The sequence below is a fragment of the Schistocerca cancellata genome, chromosome 2 (genome assembly GCF_023864275.1).
Source record: "Schistocerca cancellata isolate TAMUIC-IGC-003103 chromosome 2, iqSchCanc2.1, whole genome shotgun sequence".
In the NCBI taxonomy this organism is placed as follows: Eukaryota; Metazoa; Arthropoda; class Insecta; order Orthoptera; family Acrididae; genus Schistocerca; species Schistocerca cancellata.
In genome coordinates, this window is record NC_064627.1 from 240,974,090 (window position 1) to 240,992,579 (window position 18,490).

Sequence of the window (18,490 nt, forward strand, 5' to 3'; positions counted from 1 at the left end):
ATAATAACAAGTGCTATGTTATTTTAATACATCCCAGAATCACTAACTGAAGTGTGTCATTTGAAAATGTGGTGTTGCTACAAAAACGTGAAAAAGTGAAAGTTTTATGTGTGTATACGTTTTTGTTGGCTGTTTTAGAACACCCAGCAGCGAGGTATGTAAGCTTTTCACCAGTGCAGAGAATGGCCAAAAGTAGTCACTAATAACATTTTACTTGACCAAGCAGATAATCGGATGTTCCATGAGGCCTTTCGCGGAAGGTGCTGTTGTTAGTAGAGAAGTCGCAATGCTAGAAAACTGAAACCAGACGCAGGAAGACTTGCAGAGGATCAACACTTGGTGCAGCGAGTAGAGACTGATTCTCAACGTAAACAATCTTAACGTATTGTGAATACATATACAGAAAGAATATTCACCGCATGTATGCACGATTGCAGAACAGTCGCTGGAAGCTGTCAGTCCCATATAATGTCTAAGAGAATTAGTACAGAGCAATCCGAAATGAAACCACCACATGAAATTAAGGCATATGACGGACTTAGATTCATTGCAAGAATCCTCACGGAATACAGTCCATCAACATAGAAGCTTAGGAAACATTCGTTCGAACAATACTTGGAATTGCTCGACAGTCAGGGACCCTACCAGATAGAACTGATAAGAGGATTAGAGAACGTCGAAAGATGAAAAACACGTTTCGTCAAGGTCCGCTTAGTAAGCTCCCTGTGCTCCCTGCCGCCGTTGGATAAGCAGCTGCCAGCAGAAAGTCGTATACTCCTAGCTCACTTATTTGTTAGATAGTTTAATTCCTAATTTCTTTGCGTCTTTTTGGTACTTGTATTGTTTAATTCATAAATTTCGGGCGTATTATAGTATTTGAGAATTGAAGCATCGCGTTTTAGTACCTGAATAGTGTAAAATCGCGTAATCTCCTTCCGCCGCCGAGCAGTGTGTCAGCAGTGCGCAAGTAGCAGCATTACTGCATTCACTACGCAATCTTGTATTTTAATAACCGTTTAAATTTTGTGTCGATTTGTTTGTGCTCTCTGTAGATTAGTTCAGGCGTTCGTTGCACAACAGTTTTTAGCATGGATAGGGACTGCAAGGGTACCCGTGGTCTAGGGGTAGCGTCTTTCATTCATAATCAAAACGTCTTCGGTTCCGGGTTCGATCCCCACCGCTGCCTAAATAATGATAAATAATCAGCATTGGCGGCCGAAGACTTCCGGCATAAGAAGTCAGCCTCATTCTGCCAACGGCCTTGTCAAAGAGGGCGGAGGAGCGGATAGAGGTTCAGGGCACTCTCTTGTCCTAGGGGTGGGAAATTTCCCCTAAAGGCGGAAGAATCAGCGATGATCAACGACATGAGGATGCAGAAGGCATTAAAGACACGTAACGTGTATCCCCCATTCGGATCTCCGGGAGGGGACTGCCAAGGGGGAGGTTACCATGAGAAAAAGATTGAATATTCTACGAAAGGATAACGTTCTACGAGTCGGGGCGTGGAATGTCAGAAGCTTGAACGTGGACGGAAACTAGAAAATCTGAAAAGGGAAATGCAAAGGCTCAATCTAGATATAGTAGGGGTCAGTGAAGTGAAGTGGAAGGAAGACAAGGATTTCTGGTCAGATGAGTATCGGGTAATATCAACAGCAGCAGAAAATGGTATAACAGGTGTAGGATTCGTCATGAATAGGAAGGTAGGGCAGAGGGTGTTCAAATGGCTCTGAGCACTATGGTCTTCAGTAACCTAGAACTTAGAACTACTTAAACCTAACTAACCTAAGGACAGCACACAACACCCAGCCATCACGAGGCAGAGAAAATCCCTGACCCCGCCGGGAATCGAACCCGGGAACCCGGGCGTGGGAAGCGAGAACGCTACCGCACGACCACGAGATGCGGGCGGCAGAGGGTGTGTTACTGTGAACAGTTCAATGAGCGGGTTGTTCTAATCAGAGTCGACAGCAGACCAACACCGACAACGATAGTTGAGGTATACATGCCGACGTCGCAAGCTGAAGATGAACAGATAGAGAACGTGTATGAGGATATTGAAAGGGTAATGCAGTATGTAAAGGGGGACGAAAATCTAATAGTCAATGGCGACTGGAATGCAGTTGTAGGGGAAGGAGTAGAAGAAAAGGTTACAGGAGAACATGGGCTTGGGACAAGGAGGAGAAAGACTAATTGAGTTCTGTAACAAGTTTCAGCTAGTAATAGCGAATACCGTGTTCAAGAATCACAAGAGGAGGAGGTATACTTGGAAAAGGCCGGGAGAAACGGGAAGATGGTCAGACAGAGATTCAGAAATCAGATACTGGATTGTAAGGCGTACGCAGGAGCAGATATAGACTCAGATCACAATATAGTAGTGATGAAGAGTAGGCTGAAGTTCAAGACATTAGTCAGGAAGAATCAGTACGCAAAGAAGTGGGATACGGAAGTACTAAGGAATGACGAGATACGTTTGAAGTTCTCTAAGGCTATAGATACAGCAATAAGGAATAGCGCAGTAGGCAGTACAGTTGAAGAGGAATGGATATCTCTAAAAAGGGCCATCACAGAAGTTGGGAAGGAAACATAGGTACAAAGAATGTAGCTGCGAAGAAACCATGGGTAACAGAAGAAATACTTCAGTTGATTGATGAAAGGAGGAAGTACAAACATGTTCCGGGAAAATCAGGAATACAGAAATACAAGTCGCTGAGAAATGAAATAAATAGGAAGTGCAGCGAAGCTAAGACGAAATGGCTGCAGGAAAAATGTGAAGACATCGAAAAAGATATGATTGTCGGAAGGACAGACTCAGCATACAGGAAGGTCAAAACAACCTTTGGTGACATTAAAAGCAACGGTGATAACATTAAGAGTGCAACGGGAATTCCACTGTTAAATGCAGAGGAGAGAGCAGATAGGTGGAAAGAATACATTGAAAGCCTCTATGAGGGTGAAGATTTGTCAGATGTGATAGAAGAATAAACAGGAGTCGATATAGAAGAGATAGGGGATCCAGTATTAGAATCGGAATTTAAAAGAGCTTTGGAGGACTTACGGTCAAATAAGGCAGAAGGGATAGACAACATTCCACCAGAATTCCTAAAATCATTGGGGGAAGTGGCAACAAAACGACTATTCACGTTGGTGTGTAGAATATATGAGTCTGGCGATATACCATCTGACTTTCGGAAAAGCACACAATTCTGAAGACGGCAAGAGCTGACAAGTGCGAGAATGATCGCACAATCAGCTTAACAGCTCATGCATCGAAGCTGCTTACAAGAATAATATACAGAAGAATGGAAAAGAAAATTGAGAATGTGCTAGGTGACGATCAGTTTGGCTTTAGGAAAAGTAAAGGGACGAGAGAGGCAATTCTGAAGTTACGGCTAATAATGGAAGCAAGGATAAAGAAAAATCAAGACACTTTCATAGGATCTGTCGACCTGGAAAAAGCGTTCGACGATATAAAGTGGTGCAAGCTGTTCGAGATTCTGAAAAAAGTAGGGGTAAGCTATAGGGAGAGACGGGTCATGTACAATATGTACAACAACCAACAGTGGACGATCAAGAACGAAGCGCTCGTATTAAGAAGGGTGTAAGACAAGGCTGCAGCCTTTCGCCCCTACTCTTCAATCTGTACATCGAGGAAGCAATGATGGAAATAAAAGAAATGTTCAGGAGTGGAATTAAAATACAAGGTGAAAGGATATCAATGATACGATTCGCTGATGACATTGCTATCCTGAGTGAAAGTGAAGAAGAATTAAATGATCTGCTGAACGGATTGAACAGTCTAATGAGTACACAGTATGGTTTGAGAGTAAATCGGAGAAAGACGAAGGTGATGAGAAGTAATAGAAATGAGAACAGCGAGAAACTTAACATCAGGATTGATGGTCACGAAGTCAATGAAGTTAAGGAATTCTGCTACCTGGGCTGTAAAATAACCAATGACGGACGGAGCAAGGAGGACATCAAAAGCAGACTCGCTACGGCAAAAAAGGCATTTCTGGCCAAGAGAAGTCCACTAATATCAAACACCGGCATTAATTTGAGGAAGAAATTTCTGAGGATGTACGTCTGGAGTACAGCATTGTATGGTAGTGAAACATGGACTGTGGAAAAACCGGAACAGAAGAGAATCGAAGCATTTGAGATGTGGTGCTATAGACGAATGTTGAAAATTAGGTGGACTGATAAGGTAAGGAATGAGGAGGTTCTACGCAGAATCGGAGAGGAAAGGAATATGTGGAAAACACTGATAAGGAGAAGGGACAGGATGATAGGACATCTGCTAAAACATGAGGGAATGACGTCCATGGTACTAGAGGGAGCTGTAGAGGGCAAAAACTGTAGAGGAAGACAGAGATTGGAATACGTCAAGCAAATAATTGAGGACGTAGGTTGCAAGTGCTAGTCTGAGATGAAGAGGTTAGCACAGGTAAGGAATTTGTAGTGGGCCACATCGAACCAGTCAGTAGACTGAAGACAAAAAAAAAAAAGGGACTGCAACTGCTGTGGTCAGATGCAGGCTGAGTTGGCATCCCTTCGCTCCCAGCTTCAGGCAGTGTTGGCTTCAGTCACATAGCTTGAGGCTGTTGCCAATGCGCATCACTGTAGAGGTCCGGATGGTGGTTTGTCGGGGACGGCATCCCCCGATCGGACTTTGACTGTGGCTGCACGGGATACTGCCCACATTGAAGCTGATCCCTCACCTGTGGTAGAGTGTGAGGTCATCTCAAGTTGTGGTCGGGGGCGAAAGATATTCCAGAGGGCTGAACGGAAGGCCTCTCCAGTTTGTCTGACGAACCGGTTTCAGGCTCTGTCTCAGGCTGATATTGATCTTCGGCCGGACATTGCTGCTTGTCCTGTTCCAGAGGTTGCCCCTCAGTCTGCAAGATCCGGGCGGTCGCACAGGGTGGGCTTACAGGTAGTTGGGAGCTCCAACGTCAGGCGCGTAATGGGGCCCCTTAGGGATATGGCAGCAAGAGAGGGGAAGAAAACCAATGTGCATTCCGTGTGCATACCGGGGGGAGTAATTCCAGATGTGGAAAGGGTCCTTCCGGATGCCATGAAGGGTACAGGGTGCACCCATCTGCATGTGGTCGCTCATGTCGTCACCAATGATGTGTGTCGCTATGAATCGGAGGAAATTGGCTTACGGCGGCTATCTGATTTGGTGAAGACTGCCAGTCTCGCTAGCGGGATGAAAGCAGAGCTCACCATTTGCAGCATCGTCGACAGGACTGACTGCGGACCTTTGGTACAGAGCCGAGTGGAGGATTTGATCAGAGGCTGAGACGGTTTTTGCGACCGGGTGGGCTGCAGATTCCTCGACTTGCACCATAGGGTCGTGGGATTTCGGGTTCCGCTGGATAGGTCAGGAGTCCACTACACGCAGCAATCGGCTACACGGGTAGCAAGGGTTGTGTGGCGTGGACTGGGCGGTTTTTTAGGTTAGATGGCCTCGGGCAAGTACAGAAAGGGCAACAGCCTCAAAGGGTGCGGGACAAAGTCACGACATGCGCGGACCAAGCAGCAATCGGTATTGTAATTGTAAACTGTCGAAGCTGCATTGGTAAAGTACCGGAACTTCAAGTGCTGGTAGAAAGCACCGAAGCTGAAATCGTTATAGGTACAGAAAGCTGGCTGAAGCCAGAGATAAATTCTGCCGAAATTTTTACAAAGGCACAGACGGTGTTTAGAAGGGGTAGATTGCATGCAACCGGTGGTGGCGTGTTTGTCGCTGTTAGTAGTAGTTTATCCTGTAGTGAAGTAGAAGTGGATAGTTCCTGCGAGTTATTGTGGGTGGAGGTTACACTCAACAACCGAGCTAGGTTAATAATTGGCTCCTTTTACCGACCTCCCGACTCAGCAGCATTAGTGGCAGAACAACTGAGAGAAAATTTGGAATACATATCACATAAATTTTCTCAGCATGTTATACTCTTAAGTGGAGATTTCAATTTACCAGATATAGACTGGGACACTCAGATGTTTAGGACGGGTGGTAGGGACAGAGCATCGAGTGACATTATACTGAGTGCACTATCCGAAAATTACCTCGAGCAATTAAACAGAGAACCGACTCGTGGAGATAACATCTTGGACGTACTGATAACAAACACACCCGAACTTTTCGACTCTGTATGTGCAGAACAGGGCATCAGTGATCATAAGGCCGTTGCAGCATCCCTGAATATGGAAGTTAATAGGAATATAAAAAAAGGGAGGAAGGTTTATCTGTTACCAAGAGTAATAGAAGGCAGATTTCGGACTACCTAACTGTCAAAACGAAAATTTCTGTTCCGACACTGACAATGTTGAGTGTTTATGGAAAAAGTTCAAGGCAATCGTAAAATGCGTTTTAGACAGGTACGTGCCGAGTAAAACTGTGAGGGACGGGAAAAACCCACCGTGGTACAACAACAAAGTTAGGAAACTACTGCGAAAGCAAAGAGAGCTTTTAAACGCAGCCAAAACCTCTCAGACAAACAGAAGCTAAACGATGTCAAAGTTAGCGTAAGGAGGGCTATGCGTGAAGCGTTCAGTGAATTCGAAAGTAAAATTCTATGTACCGACTTGACAAAAAACTCTAGGAAGTTCTGGTCTTACGTTAAATCAGTAAGCGGCTCGAAACAGCATATCCAGACACTAAGGGATGATGATGGCATTGAAACAGAGGATGACACGCGTAAAGCTGAAATACTAAACACCTTTTTCCAAAGCTGTGTCACAGTGGAAGACCGCACTGCAGTTCCTTCTCTAAATCTTCGCACAAACGAAAAAATGGCAGACATCGAAATAAGTGTCCAAGGAATAGAAAAGCAACTGGAATCACTCAACAGAGGAAAGTCCACTGGACCTGACGGGATACCAATTCAATTCAACACAGAGTACGCGAAAGAAATTGCCCCCCTTCTAACAGCCGTGTACCGCAAGTCTCTAGAGGAACGGAAGGTTCCAAATGATTGGAAAAGAGCACAGGTAGTCCCAGTCTTCAAGAAGGGTCGTCGAGCACATGCGCAAAACTATAGACCTATATCTCTGACGTCGATCTGTTGTAGAATTTTAGAACATGTTTTTTGCTCGAGTATCATGTCGTTTTTGGAAACCTAGAATCTACTCTGTAGGAATCAACATGGATTCGGGAAACAGCGCTCGTGTGAGACACAACTCGCTTTATTTGTTCATGAGACCCAGAAAATATTAGATACAGGCTCACAGGTAGATGCTATTTTCCTTGACTTCCGGAAGGCGTTCGATACAGTTCCGCACTGTCGCCTGATAAACAAAGTAAGAGCCTACGGAATATCAGACCAGGTCTGTGGCTGGATTGAAGAGCTTTTAGCAAACAGAACACAGCATGTTGTTATCAATGGAGAGACGTGTACAGACTTTAAAGTAACCTCTGGCGTGCCACAGGGGACTATTATGGGACCATTGCTTTTCACAACATATATAAATTGAAGTGTCGGCAGAAGTGCCAACACTGTTTTGTTTGAGGAGACCGAAATGCACGCTATAAGCTCACGCAGGCTGGCGTGAGGTCTGAAACAGGATAAGTAATGAATGCTATAAAGAAAAGTACGTAGCTTCTGGAATACTTAACTTTAATCCACATTTGTAACTTTAATCCACAATGATGATACATTAATAGAATCTGAATATTAATTGAATACGGCGCCTTGCTAGGTCGTAGCAAATGTAGCTGAAGGCTATGCTAACTATCGTCTCGGCAAACGAGAGCGTAATTCTCAGTGAACCATGGCTAGCAACGTCGGCTGTACAACTGGGGCGAGTGCTAGGATCTGTCTCTCTAGACCTGCCGTGTGGTGGCGCTCGGTCTGCAATTACTGGCAGTGGCGACCGTATACTAGCGGACCGCGGCCGATTTAAAAACTACCACCTAGCAAGTGTGGTGTCTGGCGGTGTCACCACATTCCTCCCCCGCAAATCGGCGAACGGTGGTATTATAAGGCTTCCGCCCGCCGTGGGGAGGACCCCATGTGGGCGTATGCGATGAGGTGGGGAGCCTAACAACAGCCGAGGCTGTGCCACCCGCACTCGGCCATTCGGTCCGAATGGAGCTAGGAAACGCCTGAAAACCTAGTCCAGGGTGCACGCCAACATGCGGTGTATGCGCCCGTAGATAATCAGGAGGGGCCGAAGGGTCGACCTCCATCGAGCCGGAGCACCCGACTGGCGAAGACAACAGACGGTCCGGTGCGGGCAAGAGTTCCATGCCGGAGGACAACTGGTCACGGGAAGCGATCGGCGGCGCGAGACCCAGGGAGGCGCCCGGCGGTTGCAGCGACGCGTCCACTGCGGGCGGCGCCGGCAATAGAACAGGCGGCGGCGGCGGCGGCGGCGGCGGCGGCGGCGGCGGCGGCGGCGCGTCGCCATGGGGCAAAATGGAAGGCAGCGTCGGTAACACCTGGGGATGTGGCGAGCCAGTAGATGTGTCCCCAGGCCGCTGACCGGACGGCACCGTCGCTGAAAGCAGACGGGGAGCGGCAGAACCCGTGCGACGACAGAGGCGCAGCTGATTGAGATGCCGACGCACCTCACCAGAGGCCCCCAAAACCAGATACATCGCGCGGCCGAGGCAGCGAAGAATGCAAGAAGAGCACATATTCGTAATCGCAGCATCGATTCCGAACCAAGTACAGTGCTGACGAGCAAGTTGTTTCGTTCTCACTATACCCCAATGTCCTTGGTGGAGAAGCTGTAAAACAGAGGACTGTAACGAACGTGGGACCACGACCCTGGACTGATCATTATCAGAACGCAAGAGCAAAACACCACGTCGTACAAAAAGTCTCTCCTTGTGAGCAAAAAATCGGCGAACCAGCGGATCCTCGATCCGCGACTTTGACAAGGGCCATTGCGTAGCAACAAAACGCAAAACGGTAGCAAGGACAGGGTCTGCAGCTGTGGCCGTAGCCACACGACGAAAATCAATCGGAAACGATTCGACCACGTCATCGGTTTCCGAATCAATGAACATGCAAGCAAGTTCGGAGGAATCGAAGGCTCCATCCTCAGCAACAGGCAAACGGGACAACGCATCGGCGTTTCCGGGCATAACAGTGGACCGATACAAGATATCGTAGCGGTACTGCGAGAGGAAAATAGACCAGCGAATGAATTTCTGCGCTGTACGTGGAGGTACAGGCTTGGTCGGATGAAAAAGCGACGTCAAAGGTTTGTGGTCTGTGATGATGGTAAAGTGACGACCATACAAGAAATCATGAAACTTTGTAACACCAAATACGAGAGCCAAAGCTTCTTTCTCGATCTGTGAATAATTTCTTTGCGCTGACGAGAGCAATTTGGACGCAAAGGCAATAGGGCGATCATGCGATCCATCTTTGTGCGCAAGCACAGCTCCGATCCCGAAATGCGAGGCATCTACCATCAACAAAAGGGGTTTCTGGGGATCGAAAGGCGTAAGGCAAGTATTAGAAAGCAATGCCGATTTCAACTGGCGAAAGGCGCGTTCGCATTCCGTCGACCAGACGAACGGAACACCTTTACGGCGTAAGCGATGAAGCGGAGCTGAAATGGAAGAGGCATGGGGGATATATCGGTTGTAATAGTTAATTTTTCCCATCACACTCTGTAGCTGCTTCAAATTCTGCGGCGAAGGCAAGTCTTGTATGGCATGAAGGTGCTCTGGACTGGGATGTATGCCGTGGGCATTGAGTACATGTCCCAGATATGGCAAGTCACGAGCAAAAAACACACATTTGCCCTTCCGCAAGCGAAGACCTTTTTGTCGCAAGACCGGAAGTAATGTTCGGAGATTGTCTAAATGTTCTTCTTCTGTCTTTCCGGAGATCACAAGATCGTCCAGATAGTTTGCAGCAGTAGGGACCGACGCACAAACAGTTTGTAAATATTGCTGAAACAATGCAGGGGCGGATGCACACCCGAATGGCAGTCGTTTGAATCGATACAAACCAAGATGCGTGTTAACCACCAATACGCGCTGGGAGTCTGCGTCCACCGGTATTTGCAAGTACGCATCTGCTAGGTCCAACATTGAAAAATATTTACCCGGGCACAGTTTGTCAAAAATATCTTCCGGGCGGGGTAAAGGAAAAGTGGCAGTCACAAGTTGTGGATTCACTGTTGCCGTGAAGTCCACACAAAGTCTCAATTTTCCCGAAGGTTTTTGCAAAATGACTAAGGGTGAAGCCCAGAGAGAAGCCTGCACACGTTCAATTACACCTTGTGATTCTAAATCGTGTAATGTTCTTGCGACCTCATCACGCAATGCGTGTGGAACATTGCGCGCTCTGAAAAATTTTGGTTGCGCGTTTACTTTCAGTTCCAAATGTGCTTGATAGTTCGTAGCGCAACCAAGGCCCGGTGCAAAAATGTCTGCAAATTCTTCACATAGACGAGAAACACTGGCTGAAGGCACAGTCTGGTTCACTGATAGGACCTGTTTGACTATAGACAAGTTAAACAACTGAAATAAATCTAAACCAAACAAGTTCACTGCAGAAGAAAAACGAAAAACCTAAAATGACACAAGTTTTGTTTGTCCCTTGTATGTTGCTGCACTGTCCTAACACAGGGATATGCTGTCCTGAATAAGTAGTGACCTGAACATTTGCGGCACGCAACGGAGGTTTGCCCAGCTGTTTGTACGTGTCTTTATTGAGCAATGAAACTGCAGCTCCGGTATCGAGCTGGAATGGTATCACGTTGCCATTAATTTCCAAGTCTACAAAAAGTTTATTGTCCTGCTGACGACAAGAGCGACTGTCTCGTGCAACGTGAACTGACACTGGTACAGAATCACTTGCGACTTAACGTGATTTCCGTCGACGTCGACACACACTGTTTGTGGGACGAACACAGTCACTGTTAGAGAGAGAAGCACTGGGCGGAGTGGAATTAACTACATGAATGTCCATGGGTGAAGGTTCACGAGCCCGAGTATCCTTGGTTCGATTCCGGCGCGAAGCAAAGGGCCTGGAATGGTTGTGATTGTCCGATCGGAGCTTTTTCTGGCAAACACTCTGAACATGACCTTACTTATGACAGAAAAAGCAAATAGCTTGGCGTGACGGGCAAGTCTCACGCGAATGTCTAGTAGCACACCGCGGGCATGATTTCACTGCATTTGCTTGGTTACGCGGCACCCGTGGCTGCGCGGACGTGCGTGAGGGCTGTTTACAGTTCTGTGCAGCTCGCCCGGCGGGCCAGTTAATGTGACACACAGCTGGCGAAGTTTCAAATGATTCCTGAGCAAAGTCAAGTGTGTCTTGCCGATCCAATATGTCCATCACTTGTTGAAGGGAGGGATTGACTAGTTTCAAAATCTGTTCCCGTATACGAACATCAGAAACGTTCTGTGCAATTGCATCACGCACCATAGTATCGGAATAAGGGAGTCCACATTCACACTCAAACGCACAATCCCTAGTAAGGCCTTGCAAAGTTGCAACCCACTCCCGATTAGTCTGACTGGCCGTACGTTTGGTACGAAAGAAAGTATACCTTTTTGCAACTACTTTGACTGTTTCTTTGAAATAGGCATCTAAAGCAGACAAAATTTCTTCGTAGGACAGAGTTGCTACGTCGCGTCGGGGAAACAATTTCACTATCACTCTGTACGTCTGGACGCCGTCACACTATAATAAGTGACACTGCCGCTCGTTACGTTGAATTCTGTAGGCGGCGAGATGGAATCCAAATTGGCGTGACCACTCCGTCCAGGTTTCCATTGCTGCCTCAAAAGGCCGAAATGGTGGTGCAACTGCGTGTTGTGGCTGCTGTAGTGGTGAAGCAGCGGCGGCCGCATCGTTTTGCAGTGCACGTTGACCCTGGACGAGCTGTCCAAGGGCATCCAATAATGCCTGCGTCTGCTGATTCTGCAAGCGATAAAATTCGGACAGTACATCTGGAGAATGTGGCGAAGCCATGTCACAAGTAAATGAGGGTAAAGCAAGTATAAAGAACAAGCTCCTTTTTGAGACTCGTCGCCAATATGAAGTGTCGGCAGAAGTGCCCACACTGTTTTGTTTGAGGAGACCAAAATGCACGCTATAAGCTCACGGAGGCTGGCGTGAGGTCTGAAACAGGATACGTAATGAATGCTATAAAGAAAAGTACATAGCTTCTGGAATACTTAACTTTAATCCACATTTGTAGAACATCGCTCTTGATGATACATTAATAGAATCTGAATATTAATTGAATACGGCGCCTTGCTAGGTCGTAGCAAATGTAGCTGAAGGCTATGCTAACTATCGTCTCGGCAAACGAGAGCGTAATTCTCAGTGAACCATGGCTAGCAACGTCGGCTGAACAACTGGGGCGAGTGCTAGGATCTGTCTCTCTAGACCTGCCGTGTGGTGGCTCTCGGTCTGCAATTTCTGACAGGGTGACACGCGGGTCCGTCGTATAATAGCGGACCGCGGCCGATTTAAAAACTACCACCTAGCAAGTGTGGTGTCTGGCGGTGACACCACATAAATGACCTAGTAGATTGTGTCAGAAGTTCCATGCGGCTTTTTGCGGAGATGCTGTAGTATACAGAGAAGTTGCAGCATTAGAAAATTGTAGCGAAATGCAGGAAGATCTGCAACGGATAGGCACTTGGTGCAGGGAGTGGCAACTGACCCTTAACATAGACAAATGTAATGTATTGCAAATACATAGAAAGAAGGATCCTTTATTGTATGATTATATGATAGCGGAACAACCACTTTACTTCTGTAAAATATTTGGGAGTATGCTTGCGGAACGATTTGAAGTGGAATGATCATATAAAATTAATTATTGGTAAGGCGGGTACCAGGTTGAGATTCATTGAGAGAGTCCTTAGAAAATGTAGTCCATCATCAAAGGAGGTAGCTTACAAAACACTCGTTCGACCTATACTTGAGTGGTGCTCATCAGTGTGGGATCCGTACCAGATCGGTTTGACGGAAGAGATAGAGAAGATCCGAAGAAGAGCAGCGCGTTTCGTCACAGGGTTATATGGTAACCGTGATAGCGTTACGGAGATGTTTAGCAAACTCAAGTGGCAGACTCTGCAAGAGAGGCGCTCTGCATCGCGGTGTAGCTTGCTCACCAGGTTTCGAGAGGGTGCGTTTCTGGATGAGGTATCGAATATATTGCTTCTCCCTACTTATACCTCCCGAGGAGATCACGAATGTAAAATTATAGAGATTAGAGCGCGCACGGAGGCTTTCAGACAGTCGTTCTTCGCGCGAACCATACGCGACTAGAACAGGAAAGGGAGGTAATGACAGTGGCACGTAAAGTGCCCTCCGCCACACACCGTTGGGTGGCTTGCGGAGTATAAATGTAGATGTAGATGTAGAAGCGCGAGAGCGTCGCGGAGATGATTAGCCAACTCCAGTCCAGCCATCGGTTTTCCCGCGAAGCATTCATTATTTTAACAGGGGTGGCTTTCAAAGTGTGCATGTAGATTGTTCATCTCTTCTGAAATGTTTTTTCGCACCAAACTAACATGTCATTGATTTCTTGATAGGTGATGGGCTATAGCAGATGTAACGCCCAAAATCTATCGGAAAGGCGGTAGTATCGAACAAACAGGGGGAAAAAGTATTGTGTCTGAAGATGGCGTACTGCTAACAAAAATATTTCTAACCTAGAAACGATACATTCTCGACATTACTTTATTCTACATTTAGTTTTCGTAAACGAATTCAAACATATGCTCTAATTTGGTCAGCGCTACAGTGAGGAAGGGCTCTAGTGACCGTACAGTATGTCTAGTAGGGAACTTCAGCAGGAGGCCTAGAATAGCAGCTGGTAAACATACTGTGCCTGAATTACCATGGAGATGACATGTTTGAAGCGTCAGACTCAGTCTGCTAGCAGTCGACTGCTCTTATATCCTGCAACGTTTGCCCGCCCTGCACTCGGCCAATATAGGATGTGACAGTATCAGGTAAACTCTCGAGCTCTTCTCTTATTCCTGGGGCAAAAGCATTTTCTTTTTTTTATTCTATTGCTTATCATTCTATTGCTTATTGTTGTACATAGCTGTCACGTTCGAGAGAGCAGAAATATAATTCTGGCAAGGATGTATCTACACTGATGAGCCAGGACATTGGGAACACCAACCTAATAATCGAAATCTCCACCTATGGCATGGGTAACAGCCACAATGCTCCGTGGAATGAAAAAAATAAGGCTTGGCAGGTCGCTGGAAGGAATTGGCACCACATCTGCACACACAGGTCGCCTAATTCCCGTAAATCCCAGAGAGGGGGCGATGAGCTCTGACGCTACATTCAGACAGATCCTAGATGCGTTCGATAGTGTTCAGATCTGGGTAGTTCGGGGGCAGCACATCAATTGGGAATTGCCACTGTGATCAGAAAACCACACCATCACACTCCTGGCCTTGTGACATAGCGCATTATTTAGTTGAAACATGGCAGTGCCGTCGGAAACGTGATCTCCATGAAGGGGTGTACGTGGTTTCCAACCAGTGTACGATATTCCTTGGTCGTTATGGTGCCTTCCACTAGCTCCACTGGACCCATGGATGCCCATGTGTGTATTCCCCAGAGAATAATGGAGTCGCCGCCAGCTTGTCTCCTGCCCGCAGTACAGGATCAAGGAAATGTTCCTCTGGAAGACGACGGATTCGCGCCTCCCATTGGCATCATGGAGGAGGTATCGGGATTCATCAGACCAAGCAACGCTCTACCACTGCGCCGACGTCCAGTGGAGATCGTCACGTGCCAATTATAGTCACAGTTGAGGCTGTTGTGATGTTAACATTGGCACTAAAGTTCGCGTCATGTAAGAAGGCGGCCCAATTTTCAGCCGTTCTGCGCATCCCACTGCACCTACCACTGGTGGTCAATAATATTCATTCTCTGTCCTAGCGGCTAGCAGAAATTTACAGCTAGAGAGCAAAATCTCTCTCCTACATGCTACACTCTTGCCATACTTCTCGATAACCAAATTACTCATTCTACTATCGACTTTATTGTTTCCTTTTTCTTATTGCAGAAATATAGCTGTGCATTTGTATCTTGTAAATGATTAAGTGATATTAAAAGAAAAGTCAGGTGATGGCAATAAATGTGAAGTGCTTCAGAAGCAGGCGATGCTTATTATTTACGGCATTTATAACTTTTTAAAACGTGAATCTAAAAGCAAGTCTCCTACTGTTGACATTGGAAAACACATGAACGGTCTCCAGAACCATGTGGTATCGGCAAGAGAACTGTAAAGAGAATTGTAAACGAAAGTCTCAGTGTTACAGTGAAACACAGAAATCTGGAGAATGTCGACTTTCATGGGTGAATGTCAACATTCACATAGTCGCTTTGTGGATGTCCGAAGTATTTGCTAAGAACCCTTATATCTGACTAACACCGGTAAATATTGACATTCGAAACATGGGTCGATTAGAATCATTCCAAGAAGATCTGCTGGAAAATGAGTGATGGTACTGGCGGTTTTAAAGTTCTCATAGGGATAGGTTCTAGAATATTTATTATACTTGCTGATTCTTCTGCTGGTTTTATTCTGAGAATAAACTTGTATTTACGTGTAAGAAAAACAGCAGTGATTACCGTTTCACCTATCAAGTTTCATATCAGCGCACATTCCGCTGCAGAGTGAAAATCTCATTCTGGAAGCAGTGATTACCATTCGCCAATGAACGCTGTCAGTTTCGTGACGTGGTTCACAATTCTTGTCATACCTTGCTTCGAAGACGGTCATTGCCAGTTATAGTTCAACCCTTACAGAGAAAACATCTAGTACAAACACCAGAAAAAGCGGATATTTTCCCTGCCTTAAAACTAAAAATATTAAGCACCGTATAACGCAGACTCGTGCCGATCTCCTGCAGCTGGTTAATTTATACAAGTCATGTGAAGAACGTACAAACTTGACTTGCATGCTCGTGAATGGGATCACACAGTTTTGCGTTTACCCAAGTATCACTGTCATTGTAGCCCCATGGAATTAATTTGGGCAAAGTGCTTTAAGGCGATGTGGGAGATAAAAAGGAAACCTTCAAGATAACATACAGTAAATCGCTTGTACATGAGGCAGTACATCATAAATTTAAAATAAAATCGTTCGGAAACAGACTCAAATAGAAGTGAGGGTGGTACTACGCTGTAGACTTTGGAAGAAAGCAATAATATTTCGTAGTTTTAAAGACTCATGGTTTGAAAAATTTGTTGCAACATACCAGTTCCATACATAATAATGATAGCTTCCTAGCCTTTTTTATTAGGACTTTGTATCCTTTTAATTATGCAGACTTCAATGCTTAACATACTACCCAAGGACAAGTTAAGCTTATCCCACCATGTTGTAAACCTCTGTCATTTTAAAGGCACGAACTGGAAAGGGAACTATAATGGCAGTAACTGTTACTTGTCGAGATACCGGTGGTTTTAGATGTTATAGGTCAGATTCCCTGGAGTTATACACCGATGATGGCTAATTGTTTGCTTGTTCAGTAGATTATAAATGCGGTCTGTCACTGTAATATAGAACGTATTAGTTTACATTCATAATGCCTGTTACAACGAAAAATGTGACCACTTACTGACCATTTTAATGATAGTCTTTTACATTAATCTTTTCAACCACAAATTCTTTTTTACATGCAGCGATTACACGTAACTATAGTAAAACACATCCACGCACACACACACACACACACACACACGTTTTTAAAAAATCTATTGAGCAGAAGCAGTTGTAAAGCAAATATAATGATTTCTGTTTGTACTTGAAGTTAATATTGTTGTGTATTAAATTTTTACAATTCAAATCGCAATAAATGGTAATTACTGCAAGCAGTTCCAATTGACCTGTCGTTTTGAGAAAAAATGTACTTACAACCTTCACAAAGCTGTGTCAGCTGTTCTCGCCTCTCGACGTCACACAGAGTAAATCTGTGCATCAGTGGACGCATTGTCGTCACGACGTGAATTAATATTTCTCTCCTGACGACTGATGGAATTTCGTTTTAATACTTATTTTCCCTTCATAGATTTGAACGTATAATACAATGTACCGTAGTCAAACGAGACTGACTTGTCTGCAGCAATGCAGTTCGGCAACGTGGACTTCTGTTTGCCCACTCTCTGCTGCCACGCATGCGCAGTTCTCATCTCCCTCACACTTCTTTTACCGTCCGCCTCTATGCGCGGAAGTGCCGTGCTAGGTAACGCGGCTTCAGCATGGGGCGTCGGTTGCGCGGCCCCGTCGTTAGGATCGTTCAGAGTGCTGTCTTCAGACGCACTTGTGCTCCGCCCAGTATCACAGTCTGATGTTAGTTCGTCCACAGTTCTCCGCCTGTTCTGTTGCACCAGTCTGCCTAACCTACAATGTCTGACATCTGAGGAGTTGCTGCCAAACCTCACGACATCTGGGCGTGGTTTCACCATGATTTCGTCTTGTGCTGGACATTATCATAACACTCCGCGAGCACCCTACAAGTCGTGCGCAGTTTCTGAATTGCTCGTGCCGAGCCATCACAATTTGACCTCGGATAGACCACGCGCCTCCCCCATTCAACATACGGACAGATTGCTCACTGATACTACATGCACCGTGTTTTTGTCTGACTAGTAATCGTTCTTCGCCAGGTGACGATGCTGTCGCCAGGACGGGTTTATATTGATAGTAGGTCGGTGATCGTAATGTTCTGGCCCATCAGTGTATGTTTATAGTGTTTATGTCCAAATACAGAGGATTACTAATGACAAAGCTGCTCGGAAGAAATTCTTTGCGGAGAATGGACCTACTGAGAAAATCACAATTGCGCGTAGTAACACGTTAGGGGGACCTTAGTTTCCAAGAACTGGATTCTGTAGGTGTCCGCTGATAAAATATGTTACAAACACATGGAAGTTTACTACAAACTGTGAGCCGTCAATGTCAGTTGTCGTTTCTATGGAAAGTACTGGCCCACACTAAAAAACCTCTGTAAGGCCAATGCCAAAATGTTTCAAGGTGACAGTCCATTTAATACAGGTATTCTAGAACCTAAAATGGCTGACGCTGTGCAACGTGAAGTTGAATAGTATCTTGTATGGTGTGCAATAGTCTGGTCTTTCTTTTTTTCTTTTTTCTTTTCTTTTCCTTTTTTTTTTTTTTTTGTAACCATTAAGGAAAGGGATCGTTTATTTAGAACATTTTGTAGATGTAAAGAAAAGGTTACATTCTAAATAAAACTTTCGTATTACAGCAAATATCCGCCGTCGCCTCCTTTTATTCCAGACGGGATCATATTAGCAACTATCCAAATTCCTTGACTTTTCTCTTCCTGATACCAAGCAAGAATTGATGTATTCGCTTCAAAATTCTAAGAAAACAAATTTAAGGTGTGTGCAGCGATTGTCGTCTTAAGGGAAATATGATATTATAAACCAAATTGTGACACACTGATACGAAATTTCAGGAAGACATATAGAGAGTATGTACACTACTGGCCATTAAAATTGCT